We start from the raw sequence: 21,851 nt of genomic DNA on the forward strand, positions 1-21,851 counted from the left end.
ATCACATTGGTAGGATATAAGTGCAATGCATACAAATATACTTGCAAGTCAGCACCAAATCAACTTATACAAACACTAGGATTCCAGTGCTATATACCTTGGTCCTAGGAGAAAGGTATACTCAGAGAGCCCAAATCTCCCCTCAGCAGACATTTCCATGATCAATTGCAGCTTAGCAGTTGAGGGTCAAATGGAGCAATAGCAGTGATAGTTATAACTGACAGTCATAAATAAAACCTGCCTGAACTCCTGTTTCCCTTTTACGCTTAGCATATATACGTATAAAGGTAACAATGCAGTGTGACCACCTTCACAAATATTTTAATATATATGAAGTATTCTGAAAGAATCTCCCACCCCAAGAGGATGGAGAGAAAACAGTGATAGTTATAATTGACAGACATAAATTAAAGACAGTGTCAATACAGCAGCTAGCAAACAGTCACATACAATGCATTTGTAATAAAATTACAATTGGCTCTAAATCAACTACAGCAACATAAAGGAATGGTAGGACATAGAGCACCGTATACCTTAACTAAGGGAGAGGTATACAGGGAGACTGACCCAGACCCTCCTGAGACCAACAGCTACAGGGCGCACAGAGCATGGACCATGAGGATCTCATACACATGGAGGGTAGGCGGAGCAACCCAGATGCACAAAACCATTTGTAGGGACTGCATCAGGGTCAGGAGAGGGGCTGCTGGGGGAGTGCCTACCTCCCCTAAGCTGCATTAATAACCAATCGGGTACGCTGGCCTCGTGGCAGCAGATATGCGTCTTCTGCTGATCCCTGGCGACAGACAATAGAGCCCCGGCTGGTGTAGAAAGGATGCGGACAATCCCTGATCCTAACAGCAGCAGCTTCTGGTAAGTCTCTGACACCAGAAGCAAGCACAATTCCCCGTAAGCGAGGAACCACCTTACCTGTCATCTCCGACCATACAGATGCTTGGTACAGCCTACTCAAAAAACTTAAAATAAAACAAAACAAAACATAAAGTAAAAGCTTAGGACTGCCTGAGCAGTCCCCTGTTACAAAAGTGCGTCTGAATCCTGCCGCACTAAGCAACAAACTAAAGTTCTATGTCTAGGGGTTGGGTATATATGAAGGATGACCCAGGGCATTCTGGGAGCCAAAACTTTAACTGTTTGGTGCCTGGTCTTCCAACCATAATATCCCCATGGATCCCTATGCACCCCAAAGAAGAAATAGCTCACTTCTTGGAATATACTGGCTGCACCTGGCCACTTCCTCAAGCAGTTTTACTTCTTACTGTTTGAGGCAGCAGCCTGGTGCCAGGTACCACGTCCAGTATGCTCCTAAAAAATAGGATTTTGGTACTTATTGATAAAACCCTTTCTTTGATCCATAGGGGAAACTGGCGCATACACAGTGGGGTATAGACGAATGAGAGAGTGGAGTCTGGCACTTTAAATTTCTTTAGAATTGTAGTTGGCTCCTCCCCCTCTATACCCCACTGAGCTCAGTTAAGATTAACCAAGCCCGAGTGGAGACGGAGAGCATAGACAACAAGGAACAAAATGACACACTGCAGACAACCAGGACACAGCTAAAAACTTTCCAAACAAGGCAGCAGGGAACAGTGCTGGCGGGGTGTCCAGTGTTCCCTATGGGCCTGATTCAGACCCGGTCGCAAGCGCTGAGCACTCGCAACCGGGTCGATGGTGGCCCAGAGTGCATGCGCACAACGGAGCCGGTTCTGTCATGCAATCCATCGCTCCGGGTCTCGCACCAAAGGGGGCGTGCTGTCAATGTTGAGTGACAGCACGCCCCCTTTGGTGGGCGGCTGCCCAGATGGAGGCATTCCCATGGGAATGCCTACCATTTGGGGGCGGCCCCACTGACATCACAAGTGATGTCAGTGGGAGAGCGTTCGGCTCTTTTTGAGCCGAAAGCTCTCTGGGGCTTGCGGCCACGAGACCCTACCACATGGGTCTCATCGCAAGCCCAATGGTCGCGATGGCCTTGACCATCGCGACCATCATCCTGGCCGCTTGCATTAGCTGTGGGTGGCAACCCACAGCAATGCGAGCGGCCAGGAGGCTGCTCCATAAAAAAAAAAAAAGACGCCCTGATTCAGAGCGAGCACTCTGTCAGAGCGTCCATCTCTGAATCAGGCCAATGTTCCAAAGCTGACCCCCGGGTGGGAAGCCGCTGGGATGACTGCAGAACCCCGTGACCAACATTAAATAAAGGTCGCCAGAGAACAAACAAAAGAACCTAACCATGCTTGAACTGTGGACCGAACAACCGCATGGTAAGCTGATAAGCAGAAGCACTGTGCTTGACCACCACCGAATCACAGGGTTCATAAGAGAGTAGCGACAATAATATGTTGTAGCTTGGAAGTTATATAAGAACAAGATTCAAGAGAACCTCAACCACATCTGGAGACGGTGCAGAAGAAGCTGCAGCCAACCAAAGAAGAAACACCAGGATGATCAACATGGAAAACATATACCACAATCTTCAAAAAAAAAAAAAAAGACCGGCTTCATGCTAAGTGCATCCCGGATGCAAGAAAAGAAAGAAGTTCGGAAAACCATGGAGTGTACAGCAAGTGACAGAAGACTTCCAATGTGATGGAAGAATTACGTCGACACTGGCTTCCTGGCCCAAACCAAGTTGGAAAAAAACGACTTCAGGATACCCCAGCGCCACAGTACCACATCTGAATCAACCAAACCAGTAACAACGATGCAGAGGAATACGAACAAAAACTCCCTGTGGTATATTCAACCAAAGTGTTAACAGCCACTGTCCTCTAGAAAGAAACTTTTGAAGACCCAAGTATCCACCTCGACAAAGACAATCCCGAGACACCCGGAGAACTGTTGTGGAGTAGTGCTAGATAGGTCTGAGAGCCCGTGCCTCGAACATCCGAGAGAGGACGTGGACTAATTGTAATACACTAAATAGGAGTACATGCACGAATAAAAGGTGTTACCGACCCCTGTCCCAGAAGGGAACCAAGAATGGACTAAGGAACCCCTCAAGTCAACTCCAACAAGGACAGGTAGTGAAATCACATGCTCCAAGGGTGACATGTAGAGAATGTAGAGCGGGCCAAACTGCAGCAGGAAAACAGAAGGATTCATAATACATGACACCAACGAGAGGGCAACAAAACATGAAAGGAAGACATGACTCATTCAAGACTTCACTGGGAAACTGAACGACCCATTGTGTAATAATACAATATATAGTGACCCAGGAGAGGAAAGTTAGTATATTAACAACCAACCTCCCCATATTACATCCTAATAGTCAGGAAAGGAATAGACATAAAAAAAACCAACAGCAGTCATCCAGTAGCAGCACTGCGTACTCACTTTTGCGCTAAGAACTTCTGCTCTACCACATGGATGATTGGTCTGACAGTTTGAACACAGGGCCTGATTCAGACCCGCTCGTAAGCATCCGCACGCTCGCACAATTGTGCATGCGTATGGTTCGCAATGCACGAGCGGAAACCAGTCATTGTGGTCGGAAATCGTGCACTCGTAAAACACAGAGGGGCTGCTATTTTGAGTGACAGAATGTGCCGTTTGTGGGCGGTAACAGGGGAAGGTGCTTGAAAACGGGGGAGTGGTTGTGCGAATGCAGGCGTGCCCAACGGTCAAAAGGGGCGTTTAATGGGAGTGCATAATTAGCAAAGGAGCGTCATCGATCACGTCACTTGGTTGTCTTTTTGCCTGAACTGCTTGCAGTGATTACGGGAAGTAATTCCTACCTCAAGCGCTGCGAGCAGTTCAGATGCCGTTCAATGTTCCTGATTAATCTAATAAAAACAGGAGATGACGTGATTTGCGAACGGCAAAGGGGTGTCTTGAAAAAATAGCGAGCTCATTTAGCGGACGCTCGCACAGACATAGAGGCGCCTCACACCGCAAAGAGCGAGCGCTCAATTTAAATATCAAGCCCCTTTTTGAGAGTGAGTGATCGCAAATAGCGTCCTGATCTGAATCAGGCCCTCAGACCCACTCGCGAGCGCTATGTGCTCCCAAGCGGGTCGATGGTGGCCCAGTGCGCATGCGCGAGACCCGTCTTCCGTCTGTTAGAGCCGAAACCACCCTGGGGCTTGCAGCAACGAGACCCTACCACAAGGGTCTCGTCGCAAGCCCGATGGTCCATCTTCCTGGCCACTCGCTATAGCTGTGGGATTGTCACCCACAGCTATGTAAGCGGCCAGGAGGCCGCTCTGAAAAACAAGAAGGACGGCCCTGATTCAGAGCGAGCACTCTGTCAGAGCATCTGGCTCTGAATCAGGGCCACAGTTCTGAGGTTGACCAATAGAACGATTACTGACAGAGAATGCCTGTCCCTCAAGGTGCAGGAATAATGCCTCTAGAAAAGGTTGTGGATATAATTATTGAAGACTGAACTGACAACATGGCTGACACAGTCTCTATGCAAGACCCTGAGCCTGACACTGATAATGTTGGCGGAACGATACAAAACACACAGGGAAGATCGACAATACTTATTGCTTCATAAAGGAGGAATAAATACCTGTAGTAGGACTACAGACATATGAACCCTAGAGAAGACAGAGAAATGCGCCAAGAAGGGATAGATTCTAACCAGGTAATTTGCTTGACCAGATAAGGGTTAAAAAAAATAAAAGCAATACAGAGCAGATACAGGAACTGCAAATCCATGCATTTATTCAGCACAGATAGAGAACTAGTGGAAAAACCTACATGTAAAATCTGACGCATTAGTTTCCGTACACCAGGTCAGGGATAGGCATTGATGTAACTGCCCACTGCTCAAGGTCTCTCATCCAATATAATAATATACTGTCTCCTCAGAAGCATAGTGTAAGCAATGTTATCCAAACACTCTTGTACGTTCAAAGAGCTAACTACACCTCTAGGAACGACATGTAGCCCATAAAATAGTGATCGCACCCAAAGGAGGAATGTGATTAAAAAGGGCCTATTTATAGCTTGTCACCTATAGGAGGAAAATAAAATGACAGACAAGCCACAACCCCAGTAACGGGGCCTAAAGGAATTCCTCCGAAGATTTATAAATAAAACATATCACCAGATTATATGTAAACGCAGTACATATTCTATACAAATATCTGTAGCCTTACACACACATACCGATGTCCTTACGATACGATTTTATGGTAAATTTCCTCATGAACTTTCACGGGTGCTCCCTTGCCGTCGTGATCACGATTTTGGAAAAAAGACACCCAATCTGTCTTACGATCTCACGATCTATCGGATCGTATGCATCGTGAGATTGGCCATAACAAATCGTGAGTAAAAAAAAAAAAAAACAGGCTCTTGACTATTGGTGGGAAATTTAAATAGCCATAACAATGGGAAGGGCTATCTAGGGAGTATAAAAAGCAGGCACCCTTTAAACTCTGTGTACATTCTGCTCTGCTACTAGATGAGGCTAGGTGTATTCCTGCTGAATCCTGTACATTGCTACTGTGCTCTTTGTATTTGGCTTGCCTTATACAAAGTTTATTCTACCTGCAAGTGTGTGCTACCTACCTGCATTCTATCCTGTTCCTGAATTCTGTACTGATGCATCCCTATCGGTATAGAGTGTTGGTCGCTGAAGCTGGGGTCCGGGAGATTAGGAAGAGGGCCCAGCGAAGAAGGACGAGAGCATGCTGGACCAAGGAGTGGCTGCTACAAAGGGATACCCGCTCTCACATGTCCCTGCTGATGGAGATCAAGGAGAACAACCAGGACGACTATCGGAACTACCTGCACATGGATGACGCCAGCTTCCAAGAATTGCTGCATCTGGTGACCCCCCACATCCAGAGACAGGACACAAGGTGGTGGAGGGCAATCCCTGCTGAAGACAGACTGGTGGCTACCCTAAGGTACCTGGCTACAGGAAGGTCACTGGAAGACCTAAAGTTTGGGACACTCATCTCACCTCAGTCCTTGGGCGCCATCATTCCGGAGACCTGCAAAGCCATCGTAAAAGTGCTACAGTACCAGTATTGCAAGGTAAGTTAAAAAAAAATACCACACATTGGTTTCTTGTGCAAAGAAAAATTTTTATTTTTATTTTTTACTCAACATAAAGCAAAAAATTGCCTTCTTTTGGTATAATGTGCACTGACCTGCAGGCAACTGAAAGTGTGCACTAAACTGTGTGCAATATACTTTTTTTGTAACAAGTTCACAAAAGAACATTATCACCAAATTTTATGAATCCCAATAGGTAGCCGGCTGTATGTGATAGGGTGGGCCAGACGCCAGTTTGAACAGGCCAATACACATATGGCACAAGTACACATTGTGGCACCGGCTTCCAGCAATGTGTACTTTTGCCATGTGCGTAGTTACCTTGTCCAAATGGCGTCATCACCACCCTATCCTATGCAGCAAGCACCTATTAGAATTCATAAAATTTGGTGACATTAAAAGCAAGACAAAATTTACATCTCTGTATATTGGGGCGACTCATCTGCTGCATCCAGCAGAGCATTATACAAGGTGGTGCTGGTGCTTGGGGTGCTTGGTGGTGGAGTAATATCTAACTGGGCAGGGGGGGGGGCGGACATACCTATTTGGGGGAGGGGAAATTGCATTGGATCTGCAATGTATGTAGAATTTGAGATATTTTTGCTCATACAGCGATTCAACAGGTCATAGTTTAACCTTAAAAAATTTCTTTGGATATCTGTATCCAGATTTGTCAATGTGCTGTTCACATGAGCTGTGAAATCATCTATTGCATCTGCATTTTGTAAAAAATGGTCCTCACGTTCAGTAAGATTCTCCTTTCTCCCTTGTTTTTTTTTCTTTTTTTGGGGTTGTTGAGAAGATGAGGTTCCAGGTGGAAGCTGAGTTTCCACTTGTGTGCTATTCTCCGGATCACTGTCACCACCGAGCAGACTGAGGTCCAGTGTGGATGCTAAATCTGGGTGTTGGGTGGGAGTCTATATAGGGAAAAAAGATATAAAAAATATTATAGTCATGTTTTAACCCCTTTTGTTACTATTTTTACAGTTTCCTAACATCGTGGAGGAGTGGACCAGCATCGCGGAAGATTTTGAACAACGTTGGAATTTCCCTAACTGCTTAGGAGCCATCGATGGGAAACACATCCGCATCCACCCACCTGCCAACACCGGATCATACTACTACAACTACAAAGGATTCTTCAGCATCATTCTCATGGCAGTGGTGAATGCAAACTATGAATTTCTGTTTGAGGATGTCGGCAAGAATGGGCGTGCTTCGGATGGTGGGTCCTTCAAAAAGACGGCTTTCTACTAGAGACTCGCCAACAAAACCCTCAACCTGCCCTCACTGGACCAGACAAAGCACGGCCTAAATTACGTTTTCGTTGCAGACGAGGCTTTTGCATTACATGAACATGTGATGAAGCCATTTGCACACAGGGGCCTGACCAGAGAGAAAAGGATATACAACTACCGTCTATCCCGGGCACGGCGCATTGTGTGCTGCACAACTTTCTGCGAAGAAAATCTACTCAACGAGGACCAGTCCCAGCTAGAGCAGAAGATGTAGGACTCCTGGAGGACATTGAACATTTGACATCTGTGTCTGCACCACCAACTACAACAACATCCACCGCACGTGCCCAAGAAGTGAGGGAGGAGTACATGACCTATTTCAATGGACCAGGTGCTGTACCATGACAGGAGGACTGTCTGTGAACTACTGACTAAATTGGACATTTGGGATTTAACAACAAAAACATTAAGGATTTTGGTTTAAACTGTGTCACTACTTACCAAGACTTCTGCAACCTCCTCATCTCCCTCACGCTCAGACATCAAGATGATTGATTCCCTTTGAGGCTCTTGTTCACTGATGAATGACATCATTTGGTAGTACCACAGCGCAGGAGTATATATTTCATCTGTAGTCGCTCCTGATTTTTTGGAGTCATCTACCTTCTTTTTTTCTTTGATGTACACTGTCCTGAGATTTAGAATCTTTTGCCGTAGTTTTCAGGTCTGCATCAGATATGTATTTTTTCGAATACACCAACAGTTCCTCTAGTGCGGCCAACTTGTGCGACTTATTGTGGTACTTCCAAGAACTGATCTTCCACAGACACTCTTTCGAGTGCAGGATTTCAATGAATCCTGTAACTAATTCACGTTCAGAATCCATGGACATTATCTATGAATAAGAAAAAAAAGGACATTTAAATATTTGTGTATATAGTTTTGTTAAATGTAATGTTGTTATAGTTCACATTTTTAATGTTTTAATATTTTCTTTTTTACAGGTTTTTAAAGGTTTGTTATGGTATTCTAATCATGTTTTCTTTTACAGGAATGTTCTGTGTTTATTGCTTGGTAATATAATGTTTTTCTTTGTTTGACAGTATGGGTTTTCCACCTTTGGGCCTGTCGTTGTGGTAGAACTACAGATCCCAGGATGCCCTAAAAACAGTTTCAAAGGTGGGTGGCAGGTCATCCTGGGATCTGTAGTTCCACAACAGCTGGAGACCGAAAGGTAGAAGACCCCCAGCTTTAAATAATGTGTGTTTTTAAATGTAATGTATGGTGATTTTTTTGTAAAATAAGTGTTTATTTATTTATTTTTTTGATGTATTACACACATTGGTGGGCAGTGGGGGAGCTTAATGCATGACCCAGCCACCGCCCGCCTCAATACGGTGGGTGGTGGCTGGGTCATGCATTTATTACCTGGGGGCACACATTGGTGGGCAGTGGGGGAGCTTAATGCATGACCCAGCCACCGCCCGCCTCAATACGGCGGGTGGTAGCTGGGTCATGCATTTATTACCTGGGGCACATATTGGTGGTCAGTGTGGTTGCATTTAAACTGTACAAATACTCACCAAATATCCAACAAAACAAGACTTCAGTGTGCAGGCTCCCAAAGTGCAACTGTCTTGCTCCATACACGATGCTGCACAAGATGGCGATGGGGCGTGTCCAGGCTTCTGTCAGTTAAATTCCGCATTGTGTGATGAATTGTACGATTCATTGAGAGGGAAAAAACACTCACGATCTGCTTCCATCGTGTTCATGGTTGGCTAATCTGCCCTACAGCATGGCAGATCAGAAAATGCGATGTACGACGAGCGGGGATGCGCATCGGCATCGTGCTCGTGAGTATAAACTCACGATTTGTACTTTTTTTACCCGATTCGTCGTTACGATTCGTCGAAATTGGCCAAATCGTTTAAAATGTTGCTATATGTGTGGGCGCCTTAAAGGCGCCTACCCATTACACGATGTTGTCCCTGAACGATCAAAGATCAACAATATCAGCCGGAACTTCCCGGTGTCTTTGATGAACGATATTGTTCATAAACATGAACTTTTTTTTTCAACTATTTCACAAATGACCAGTGATATCGCTGATGATATCCAAGGGAGGTACATTCCTGAATATTGATTTAAAGGAACAATATACTAAATTATGGTGCGCTGACAAGACAGATGTATATAACTGATTAAACGAGCTGCTCACACAGCAGGTGCTGCTCCTGCTAACAATGTATACAAAGAAAAAGAAAAGGAGCGCTTGTTAAAACAGATGACCACACTGATGCATGAAACAATTTAATAGAATAAGGTAAAAACTGATAATAACATAAGCCACAGTAATATGGATGAACCAAGGAACTTCAATTCAAACGATACAGGACCATAAATGGATCACTTGAGCAAGATTGTGCACTGGGGTAGTTATGGATAAAGTTCCACTCCTGAATGGTAAATATTCCTCTAAGTATAAATGGTACGTGAGGAAAATATACATGAATATGCCCTCATTGGGAGATGATAAGTCACCTGTAAATTGCCGTCCAAATGATGCCCTGTGTGATGGAAGAAAGTCCAGTACCTGGTAGAACACCGGGATCCGTTCCCGACGGGGACCTGGCGTTGTACACTTGCCGGTCTGACTTCAACAACGTGATATGGGCTGGCGGTGACGGTGAGTCGCGGCTGTAGAGGACACCATTGGATGTGCCTCCTGTTAATCTCCGTGTGGGGATGAGTTCTCACCGGCAATGAGAGGCCACGGTATATTAGAGGTGATGGGATACCGTGATGTATCACCGGCTGGTATGCTGCCCGTTGTTGGGTATGTAGGAGTGGTAGACAAAGTCCGTGGTTCAAACTGACTGGGCAAATGAGCTTCTTGACGTGTTTCTCCGGGCTGACTGTATTCCCGGTTTCCTCAGAAAGTAAGTAGTCTCCATAGTGCTGTATTGGGTTTATATAACCTCTTAATTATCTCAATTGCTCTAATTGGATTCATCCTAACAGAAAAGCTCTCTTAATAGAAGAAACAGCAATAAATGTTTAACCCATGATAGGTCTGTTGATACATAATATATCTGTTAATCAACATCAGCTAATAGCTATAGCAATGTTGATTGGGCATAATAAATAAAAATATAATCATAAAATCAAAAAGCAACAATAAATACCTCACTAAACTATATCAATAAATGAGTAGATTGAATAAGATGATAAGATTATAAGGGAATTATACCAGTCCATACAAAGAATATAAATAAGAATAAGTTAAGGTATACCATAATAGACATATATTACCTATAATGAAAAATATTTTGCAAATAATATATGTGCTATCTCTAAATAAAATCATATCTTTATATTAACAAAAGATTGATATAAGTGCACCGAATAAATAACCATTAATCAATATAAATATAATAGAATAAAAGATGAAAATAAAGAATATTGTATCTTATATCAAGGAAAAAATATAAAATAATAAAGGAACGAGTAAGCTAGCCATCTAATATGATTTCCTCATACTATTAAAATAAATAAAACAATGTCTATAGGTAAAGAGGGACATAGAAGCTAGACAGAGATAGAATGTACGAGTTATTTTAGAAATCAAGCTCAAAAGTTTCATTTAATCCATCGGGAAAAAGTGAATGTAGTGCATGTATCCGATATGATTCTCTCATGCATAATTTTTTGAACCTATCCCCACCTCGTTGAGAGGTAGGGATATGTTCTATGATTATGGCTCACTGTCGAAGTTAACGTTTCATATCGGAGTTTTTACCTGCGTTAAAGTATCGGGCGCGCTCCCGCTTATCCCCGTATTTAATATAAAATTATCGAAAACGGGAACCTCCAAAGTTGGATTTGCGTAAAGTTACGATCTTTTCCATAAAAAATTTGTAAGACCCCCCTAAAGTTGTAAAAACATGGGGGATCACTATGGGTACCCCTGTTTTAGTCTTTAAATGAAAGTCGGGGATTTAAATAGCCGCAGCAGGTGTTTTTTTCCCGACATTGAAGAAGTGTTGCAGAAGAGCACTTAGGTTATATTTTTCATTTTTTTTAAGTGGTCCCATCAAATTTGGGGTACATGAAAATGGGTACTAGCATATTTTTAAGTCCCTAAAGTAAGTTTTTAAAAATTCTGCATTTGTGCATCTGCCGCTATAATTCTATTCTTCAAAACACCTGCCGCATACTTGCAGAATAGTACTGAACCTATTTCCCTATTGCTAAACAATTTTTTCCCATTTTTTTTTTCACCCCAATTTTTAAATAAATTTTTTGGGGTGTCCCTATTTTTTTTTAAACCCAAATTTATTTTTTAAGGGTGTCCCAATTTTTTGTAGGACATTTTTTTTTGAACATTTCCTTTTAAGGGGACATTCCCAAAACTAATGGCTATTTTTTATAAGCCTACACCCCTAAACCCCTATTCTGCATTTTTTTTCACTTGCTATAGTGCTTAGAAAAATTATCCCTGTTTTTCAAAAAATGACCCTTGAGCCCATTTAAGGAAAAAAATGGGAATTTTCGGGAAATATGCCTGGGACCCCCGTAAAGATGTCCTGACATGGGGGATCACTATGGGTAACCCCTTTTTTTGCCTGCTTAAGAAAGTCGGGTTTTTAAATAGCTTTGCAAGGTGTTTTTCCCAGCCGCGGCTATTAGAAACCCCGACTTCCTTCAGGAGTTAAAAATGGGGGCACCCATAGTGATCCCCCATGTCTAGACATCTTGAGGGGGGGTCCCTAGAATATTTTCCGAAAATTCCCGTTTTAGTTAACCTGTAAAAAAAAATTAGTAAAAAATAAAAAAAAAAATGACATAAGGTCCCCCCCCAAAAGCCAAACCAGCCCCAGGCTTGCCAGCCAGTGGTGGTTTCTAAAAATACGGGGAACAAAATGTGTAGGGTTCCACCGTGTTTTAGAAACCAACACCAGGCTGCAGGGACTAGAGCTGGTTTTAAATATAGGGGGCAAAAACAACGTGGGGTACCCCGTATATTTAAGACCAGCACCAGACCCAACCGACCGGGGTGTAATGCCACAGCCCGGAGACCCAATCACCGGGGCTCCAGGTCCAAAGCATTACACCCCAAGTCGGTCAGCGCAAGCCGGTGATCTCGGGGGAGTTGGGGACCCCCCAAAAAAGGGTCCCCCCTCTCCCGAGCACCACAGGCTTACGCTGAAGCCTGGGGCTCATCCCCATACCCCTGGAACGGTGGGTATGGGGGTAATAGGGGGGCCAAATAATGTAACACTATTGTACTTTACAGTGGAACTACAAGTGCCAGCATGCCTGCCATTTTGCTCTTGTGGAACTACAAGTGCCAGCAGACATGCGGCACCTGTAATTTCACTGTAAAATAAATAGTTAAAAAAAGACAAAACACATACACCGTGCCCAGTATAAGTTTATTACATACACCTACCCAGTCACACATACTTACCTATACCAGAAGTTTCTGTCCCCTTCTCCAGTAGAGATCCATGGTAGCTGGCCCTGCAAGAAAGATTTCATACTCACCTACATCCAGCGCTGGTCTCCGCAGTAATCCATGGGTGTTTTTTCAAAACAAAAAAAGTGTAACCCGATCCACGCTACAAGCTATGTGTATGTGTGTTGTCACACATACAGATAGCTCCCGAATGGCCGCTGCCGGCACTTCACGGGGCATTGCAGTCCTGAGAGCCAATCAGCGGCCGTGCTGACTGTAGTGAGTCAGCCCACGTGGGAACTGTCAGTTGCCGGAGCCAATCAGCGGGCGCTCTACAATGAGCGCGGCCGCTGATTGGCTCTCAGGACTGCAATGCCCCGTAAATATAGGGGGTACCCCACATCGTTTTTGCCCCCTATATTTAAAACCAGCACTAGTCCCTGCAGCCTGGTGTTGGTTTCTAAAATACGGTGGAACCCTACACATTTTGTTCCCCATATTTTTAGAAACCACCACTGGCTGGCTAGCCTGGGGCTGGTTTGGCTTTTGGGGGGGGGGACCTTATGTCATTTTTTTTCTAAATTTTTACAAATTTTTTTTTAAAGGTTAACAAAAACGGGAATTTTCGGGAAATATTCTAGGGACCCCCCTAATGATGTCTAGACATGGGGGATCACTATGGGTACCCCCATTTTTAACTCCTGAAGGAAGTCGGGGTTTCTAATAGCCGCGGCAAGTGCATAAATGCGACTTTGAAGAAAGTGGTGCAGAAGAGCATTTAGAATTATTTTTTGTGAAAAATAACTATGCCCAGAAAATTTGGGGTACTTGAAAATGGGGGTCAGCATATTTTAAAGTTGCAAAAGAGACTTGAAAAAATCATGAAAAACCCACTTGCGCAAGGAGCTGCAATGAAAAAAACACCTGGGGCATACTTGGGGACCCCCCCCAGAGTCAAGTTCGCTATTTTTTAACTTTGTTCCCCAACATTTTTTTTTTTGGCCCCCAAATTCAAAGTGCTTTTTTTGGGGGTGTCCCGATTTTTTATTTTTTTTGACACAGATCGTTTCAAGGGTGCAGGCTGTTTTTTTAAACCTGCACCACTAAACCCCAATTCTGCACTTTTTTTCGCCACCTATTCAGTGGTGAAAAGTTATCCCCGTTTTTTATCAAAGACTTTTCAAAACTGCGATAAGTCTCTGAAATTGAATACGGTGTAAAAGTAAAATCTGAGATAATGACGTCATACCTCCGATATTAACGCAAAAACGGACTTATCGCTCCCATATTGAATACCCCTATTAGACTTTCTGGATTACCTCCATGTATTTGTGTAAAATGACGTGATACAATATGTTTGGTGAGTCGATTGACGATATTTGAATTATCGGGTAGTTCGCCCTACATATTGAATTTTGCACGAAAAAGATAGCATGTAAATAACAAAATCGGTTTCACAGTTCACAAATGAATTTATAGGAAAAACCTTCCCAGTATTCACTGAACAAAAATAATTTTGTCTGTTTTCAATGTGTTTACATGTAATACACCTACCATGGTTACATTTATAGCAACCCATAGGTTGATCACTCGTGCTGGGTCAAGGAGTGGATGCTGCAGAGGGGTTCTCTCTCGCACATAGGCATCTTTATCAGGGCCACAACTAGGGGGGGGGCTAGAGGTGCACGTGCACCGGGTGCGGGATTGCCGGGGTGAAAAAAGCTGACTTGCTTTGGCTTGGGGACTGCAAGTTCAGAAAAGGGACAACCAAAAATGGGCGCTGCCAAAGAGGAGACAAGTGCTAGAGGTCCTTACTGGATCTCTAGCGTCTGTCTCCTCCTTGGCGGCGGCCATTTTTGGATGGCTGTTTTCAGCAGATTCCATGCGGACTAGCCGTCTGCATGGACTCTGCTGAAAACGCCATCCAAAAATGGGCGCTGCCAAAGAGGAGACAGATGCTAGAGGTCCAACTGGACCTCTAGTGTCTGTTAGGCCAGCGCAATACACACAGCGTTCCCAGAAGTGCCGGGAATGCTGGCGTTGCCGGGAGAAGATGCTGAAAGCTTCATCTTCTCCCGTGAAATCCCCTGACAACGAGCATAAACCCCCTGGCAGCGAGCATGAAACCCCATGGCAAGGAGCTTGAAACCCCCTGGCAACGAGCATGTAACCCCTGGCAACGAGCATAAACCCCCTGGCAACGAGCATAAACCCCCTGGCAACGAGCATGAAACCCCTGGCAACGAGCATAAATCCCCTGGCAACGAGCATGAAACCTCCTGGCAATGAGCATGAAACCTCCTGGCAATGAGCATAAACTCCCTGGCAACGAGCATGGAAAGGGTATTGAGCATAAAACCCCTGACAATGAGCAGGTAATTTTAAAGTAATTAGAAGCCTTACTGTGGGGCATAAAATGGTGTCGGGCAAATATTTAAGTGGCACTTTGGTAATAGGCATTACAGTGTGTGGAATAATGTAAGTCACTATACCAGAGACGTCTGAGTAGTGCACTGCCTTATGGCGGAGCAAGGACAAAATCCAGGTACAGGAAGGGAGGGGGCGCAAAATTGCTGCCTTGCACCGGTTGACAGATATCGTAGTTTCGGCCCTGTCTTTATAATGGGTGCAAGGTGTGCGGTGCACACGGGCCCCTGGGTCTAAGGGGGCCCACACCGTACACTCTGCACCCATAGTTAAAATTATACTTACCCTTCTGCAGATCCCGAAGTGCAGCTCTGCAGCGCCGAACTGGTGCTGCAGAGCATCAAACACTCACTGGGAAAATGGCGGCGGTCATTTTCCCAGTTATCTGCACATGCGCAGAGAAGATGTCCCCAGGAAAGTAGGCACGGGCACCACTTTCCCGGAGACCAGCGCATGCGCAGTAGATTCTGGCATGAAGCCAGAATCTACTGTGCTAAAAGTGCGCTGAGTGACTGACAGAGAGGAGGGTACTCAAATGGAGGCTGCACACGTGCTCCCTCCTCTCTTAAAATGCCTCTGCTCTCGCACACGCCACTGCTTGCCAAAATATGAGAGAACCACTCGGATGACTTTTGCAATTTTCTACATATGGATGATGTCACCTTTCTGGAGTTGCTGAGTCTGGTAACGCCCTACATCCAGAGGCAGGATACCAAGTTGCGGAGGGCAATAACTGCTGAGGAGAGGCTCATCGTAACCCTCAGGTACCTTGCGACTGGCAGATCCCTGACTGATCTGAAGTTTGGCAGCCTCATTTCTGCTCAAACTTTGGGATGCATCATTCCAGAGACATGCCGAGCCATATTTACTGTCCTGAAGCCTCTGTATTTTAAGGTACTTACAAATTTTACAGACAGTCTCAATGATATATGCTGCTGCACCCCACTGTATGCCCCTTAAGTGTTATATGCTAACTGTCCTTATGTTATATGCTGCTGCACCCCACTGTATTATTATCCTTTACTTATATGGCGCCACAAAGGTTCCGCAGCGCCTTTCACAGTACATAAGTGAGCACACAAGAACACAGTTAATAGTAATACAAAATAATGTAGGACAAGGTTTATAAACATAGCTTAGCAGCATAACACAAGCAGTGGGGCCTCAGCAACCAAATGTTAGGTGCCAATTGGGGAGTTAGGTGTAAATAATACTATAAGTAGGGATAGGAGAAGCACGTGAGGGACGAGGGCCCTGCTTGTGAGAGCTTACATTCTAAAGGGGAGGGGCAGACGGACAGGGGCGAGACAGATGGGGTTAATAGTCATGGAGCAGTGGGTTAGGATATGTGCTGCGGAATGTGTGTGTTTAAAATGACCTGATGTTATGTCAAAATTAAGTCCTTCATTCATCTATCTCTATGCCAGAAAATAGATTTTGTTTGTGTTATTTACTTGAGAGATGTACAAAATAAAGTTGTAGCACTTTAATTTTTGTGTGTTGCACTTTAGCATCTAAATACATCCTTTCAAAAATGCAGCTTCTGCCATCCTAATACAGTAGAGAATACTTTAGTCCCAGCTGCTGGGTGCTATGCTCCTGTGAGTGGGTGCATCTCACATGCTAGACCCACCCACAAACGGGCGCAGCCATGCCCAACATGCTATGGTCCCACAGGATGTTGCTGTATCTGGGCCCAGATACAGCACCCCTGGAGGTGACAGGCAGAACCAGGAGGGCATAGGGCTTAGTGGTGGGGTAGCAATGCCATGGAGGGAGGGAGGGAGGGAGGGAGGAAGGGAGGTGGTTGAGAGTGGAGGGACAGGAAAGGTGGGGGAAAGAAGCAGAGGGTTGGATGGGAGACTGATGAGAGAAAAAAGGGGGAACAGCAAGTGGAGGAGACAAGAGGGGGAAGATAAGGATGGATAAAGTAGAGGATTTTGTGGATACTGAATAAGGGGGGTGTTTGAAGAAAGGGCGTTCATGCTGTGGACGAGGTAATAAGTAAGATGAAAAAGCTCCGAAAGTGACATATAAAGAGAGGTATGAGAGTAGTGGGAGAAGGAATTAGTTATTAAAAGAATGATTAAAGTGGATTGATGTGACGCAATGGAAAAAGGCAATACAGTATTTTCTGTAGTATGAAGGCAAAAATTACGATCAGAGGTGTTTTGAACAACAAAAATCAATCAACAAGGGCAGCACGCAGGTAGGGGAGTACTTGCAATGTCCAAGCAGCGAGTGCAGTAAGGAGTTTCCTGGATATGCATACAGCTGATGGTGAATTCGGCAACTCACGAAAGTATGTTGCTTGATGTTGCTCAGAAAGTGTTCTGGTTTTGAGGATGTTTTCCCTCAGTTTTCCTCCAGCGTAACTCCATCTCAGTTATCTAATTGTAATTACACTTTGAATGTAATACAGCCTACGTCTATGCAGCCTTACTAATGCTGGGCATACACTATACAATTATCTGTCAGATATCTGTCCACTCTGGCTGGTTGGAATGAAAACCTGGTAATGTACGGGAGCAAATGACAGTAGACCATTTGCTCACAAACACTGAAAAACAGACAAAAATGGTCGTTCAGACAAATTGGTTAACACACATGAATTTAACCAATTTGAACAATTGTTTTTTGTCCATTTTCCAGTGTTTAAAATCATATGATCGACTGTCATTCGCTCCCATACATTACCAGGTTTCCATTCCAACCAGCCAGATTGGACAGATATCTGACAGATAATTGTATAGTGTATGCCCAGTATAAGCAGTAATAACTAAGGTTACAAACATGTCTCTGTGTGCTCACTGATTGGGACCCCACCCCACCCCCTGTGCTCAACACACTAAATTGGGATGCAATAAAGTCTAAAGGTGCATACACACGTAATGATTTTGTAACCAATGATTTTCTGTCAATTTTCCCTTGAAAAAGTGAACAATTTTTATGATGAACGAAAAATGTTCCTTCCCTTAATGAAAAGTTATGTTGGACAGTCTGAAATGGACGATGAACTACAAACTACAAACAGGGGTGCGCTTGAACGATCATCGTTATAACTCAGAAACTGAAAGATTTTTTGAACTATTACAAAGTCGTTAACGACAAATCGTTACGTGTGTATGCACCTTTAGATAAACAATTTGTGAGAAGGGAGGAGAGCGTCACAGATTCATAAAAAATTCCTAACTTCCTTTATAGAAATTGCTCTTAATATAAAAGTAGTGACAATTTACCTAAAATAAATGTCCAAAGCTGTGCTTTGCAATCAATATAACAGCCTCTGATGGGAGCAGTAGTGACACTGCCCCTTAAGTGTTATATGCTAACTGTCCTTATGTTATATACTTCTGCACCCCACTGTACTCCCCTTAAGTGTCTTATGTAGTGCCAGCAGTTGTGCCCCTTATGCAGTGCCAGAACTGATAACCTTGGTGGACAGTGGTTTTGTACTTACCATTTAGAAAAGTGTAGATCTGCGAGGTCCCTAACACTTGCAGCGTCCAGCTCCGGCAGGGATGAATACAAAATGGAGATTTGGGAGTGTCAGGGGAGTGGTTTATGACACTAAATATCGTTGTCATTGATCATTCAATGCGTATCACTGAACGATATATACCTAATATAGTCAACGATATTGGACGAATTAATCAGCATGCAGGGATGACAAAAGATAGCTTCAACCACCAGCGGAAGCGCACATCATTGGTCGTTAAAGGCATATCCACTTGACGATATAGTGAACAATTGAACAAAATAGTTATCGGTCAGTCGCTCAAAATATCGTCAAGTGGATATGTGCCTTAACACCATAAGTATTTTAAAACCTATCACTGTGGTAGGAAGAGATTAACCTGACCCTACTTCGCTTCTGAAATCAGACAAGAACAGGCGTGTTGAGGGTTATGTGGCCGTAGGCTGTGAAGCAGGGCTATTTAAAAACAATTATACCAGGTGAGCATTCCCCAACAGAAACTGGTTTCCCACGTATTAAGGCCCCCATACATCAGCAATTGATTGCAACAATCGTGCAATTTGCAATCGATTGAAAAAGGGAAAGATTTTTATACACAATCGACTGCAAATTGCATTATTGCTGCAATCAATTGCTGATGTATGGGGGCCTTAACTTATAAAAGACAGAGGGCCTGATTCAGACCCCTTTCGCAAGCGCTGAGCGCTCGCAACCGGGTCGATGGTGGCCCACAGCGCATGCCCACGACGGAGCCGGCTCCGTCATGCGCGAGTCCCGGCTAGCAACGGCACTCCGTCGCTCCGGGTCTCGCACCAAAGGGGGCGAGCTGTCGATGTTGAGTGACAGCTCGCCCCCTTTGGCGGGCGGGCCGGGGGGGTGACTGCCCAAACGGAGGCATTCCCATGAGAACGCCTGCCGTTTGGGGGCAGCCCTACTGACATCACAAGTTCATCTGGGGCTTGCGATGAACGAGACCCTACCACAAGGGTCTTGTCGCAAGCCCGATGGTCGCAATGGTCTTGACCATTGCAACCATCATCATGGCCGCTCGCTATAGCTGTGGGTGGTCACCCACAGCTATGCGAGCGGCCAAGAGGCCGCACCAAAAAAAGAAAAGCCTGGCCCTGATTCAGAGCGAGCGCTCTGTCAGAGCGAGCGGGTCTGAATCAGGCCCCCAGTACCCAGAGGAATCTCACACAAACACAGGGAGAATATACAAACACCACACAGTTAGGGCTGTTGTGGGAACAAACCCACGACTTCAGTGATGTGAGGCAGTAATGCTAACCATTACCCCATCTGTACTATTCCTATCATGGAATCCTGAAGGAACCTATGCAAGCACAGGAAGGTAAGCTCGACCCTAACCCTAGGACTGCGATAATTGCGCTTTGTGACCACTGCTTGCCCGAGAGGGCTTTGTGTGGCGCTGCCATGTACTAAACAATGAGCTAGTAGGCGGGCAGTGGATCCGCTGCCCAACTGTCAGCTAGCCGCCCCCGGCATACTGTAAAGTCGCATGAGGAGCGCCCTACTACCGCTTCACCGACAGCGACTAGAAAATTAGGACCGCCGCACACACAGCAACAGGAAATGAATGATTGCCTTGAGCCATCACTGTACTAGTCCAGAGAGGCCCCACTTTCAGGGTTACACCTACTGCAGCGCTATAATATTATATATAAATACACATATACACGCACAGTGCAATGTACTCTGTGCAGTGGGTGCAGGGATTCCCCTGCACAGAGTACACTGCCGCAGCGTTCAGTCTCTCCATACTGGGAGAATAGAGGCGCCAGAGCTGGGAGGCTTGACCCGCTATCATGGAGCCCATCACCTGTGCCAACTAAGGTGGTGGGTTTTATTTACCGCTGCCAAAAGCCATCCAGTGTGCAGGGGGGCCTCAGTACCCGGACACTAGCCGCAAGCAGCTGTGGCAGGGCCACAGAGTCCGATGACCCTGTGGCCAGAGACACGGAAACAAGCTGCAAGCAGCTGTGGCATGTCTCCTAAGATGGGCTCCAACAGTGCAAGCAGACTGCAGCAGCATGCCGTCTGCCTGTGAAGATCATCAAGTAAAATAAAATAAAAAGTAAAAAAAAAAAAAATGGGCTGGAGATTCTACATCTAAACTGGGCTTAGATGGGTATAGAGGGGGAGGAGCCAACTACACTTCTAAAGAAATTTAAAGTACCAGGCTCCACTCTCACCTGTCTATACCCCACTGTATATGCTCCAGTGTCCCCTATTGGATGAAGGAGAAAAATATACTTATTTAGTGCTTTATTTTTTGGATTTAGATTTTATGTCTGATGTTATTTTACTGATGCCGTCTTTAAATATTAATTTCTTATTATTATCATTCTTATATGGTGACAAGGGTTCCGCACCGTCTAACAAAGTATATAAACAAATAAGCAAAAACATTGAAACAGTGACTTATGCTGGGTACACACCTGACAGATATATCTGCAGATGATGGTTGTTCATACACACTGAACAATCATTTGTCTTCTGGCCACGGGTCCCGCTGGGGTGCCACGTCCCCCTCCCTGTGGCCTCTGCGCAAGTGTATGGGCAGACCGCCCGTGCACACAGCACAATGGCCAGATATCTGCAGATATATCTGTCATCGGCTGTGCAGCAGAGCTGACGAGATATGTCTGAACGACGTCGTTCACCGACATATCGCTGGTACACACTGGCCGATGGGCACCCGATATATTGGCCAACCAATTGATTAGACATTGTGCCATTGTGTACTCAGCATTAAAGTACAAGACAAGTACAAGGCTTATAAATATTGCTGGTTCAGCATTCATAACGCTCAAATAAGCATGAGGGTGGCAGAAACCAAGGTTAGGTGCCATTGTAGGGAGTACGGAGTAGATGACAGTGTAGGTGGGGGAAGGAAAATTACCTGGAGGGAAGAGGTCACTGCTTGTGAGAGCTTACATACTCTGTCTCTCCACTTTAGACAGAGAGGGGTTACACAGATGGGGTAGACATTTCAACATGGGGGAGTGGGTTATATTATCAATTTACTTTCTGTAAATAATAAATTCTATTTTACCCTAAAGGGATATCCTCCATTATAGAATTAAATTATTAATGGTTCGAAGGTAGGACATAGTTTAAACTAGATTAATTTACACATTTTTTATTTTTGGAAGAAACACTTATCAAGTGTCATTAATCAAGTAAC

Source organism: Taudactylus pleione, unplaced genomic scaffold (assembly GCF_031769625.1).
Source record: "Taudactylus pleione unplaced genomic scaffold, aTauple2 ptg000085l, whole genome shotgun sequence".
Classification (NCBI taxonomy): Eukaryota; Metazoa; Chordata; class Amphibia; order Anura; family Myobatrachidae; genus Taudactylus; species Taudactylus pleione.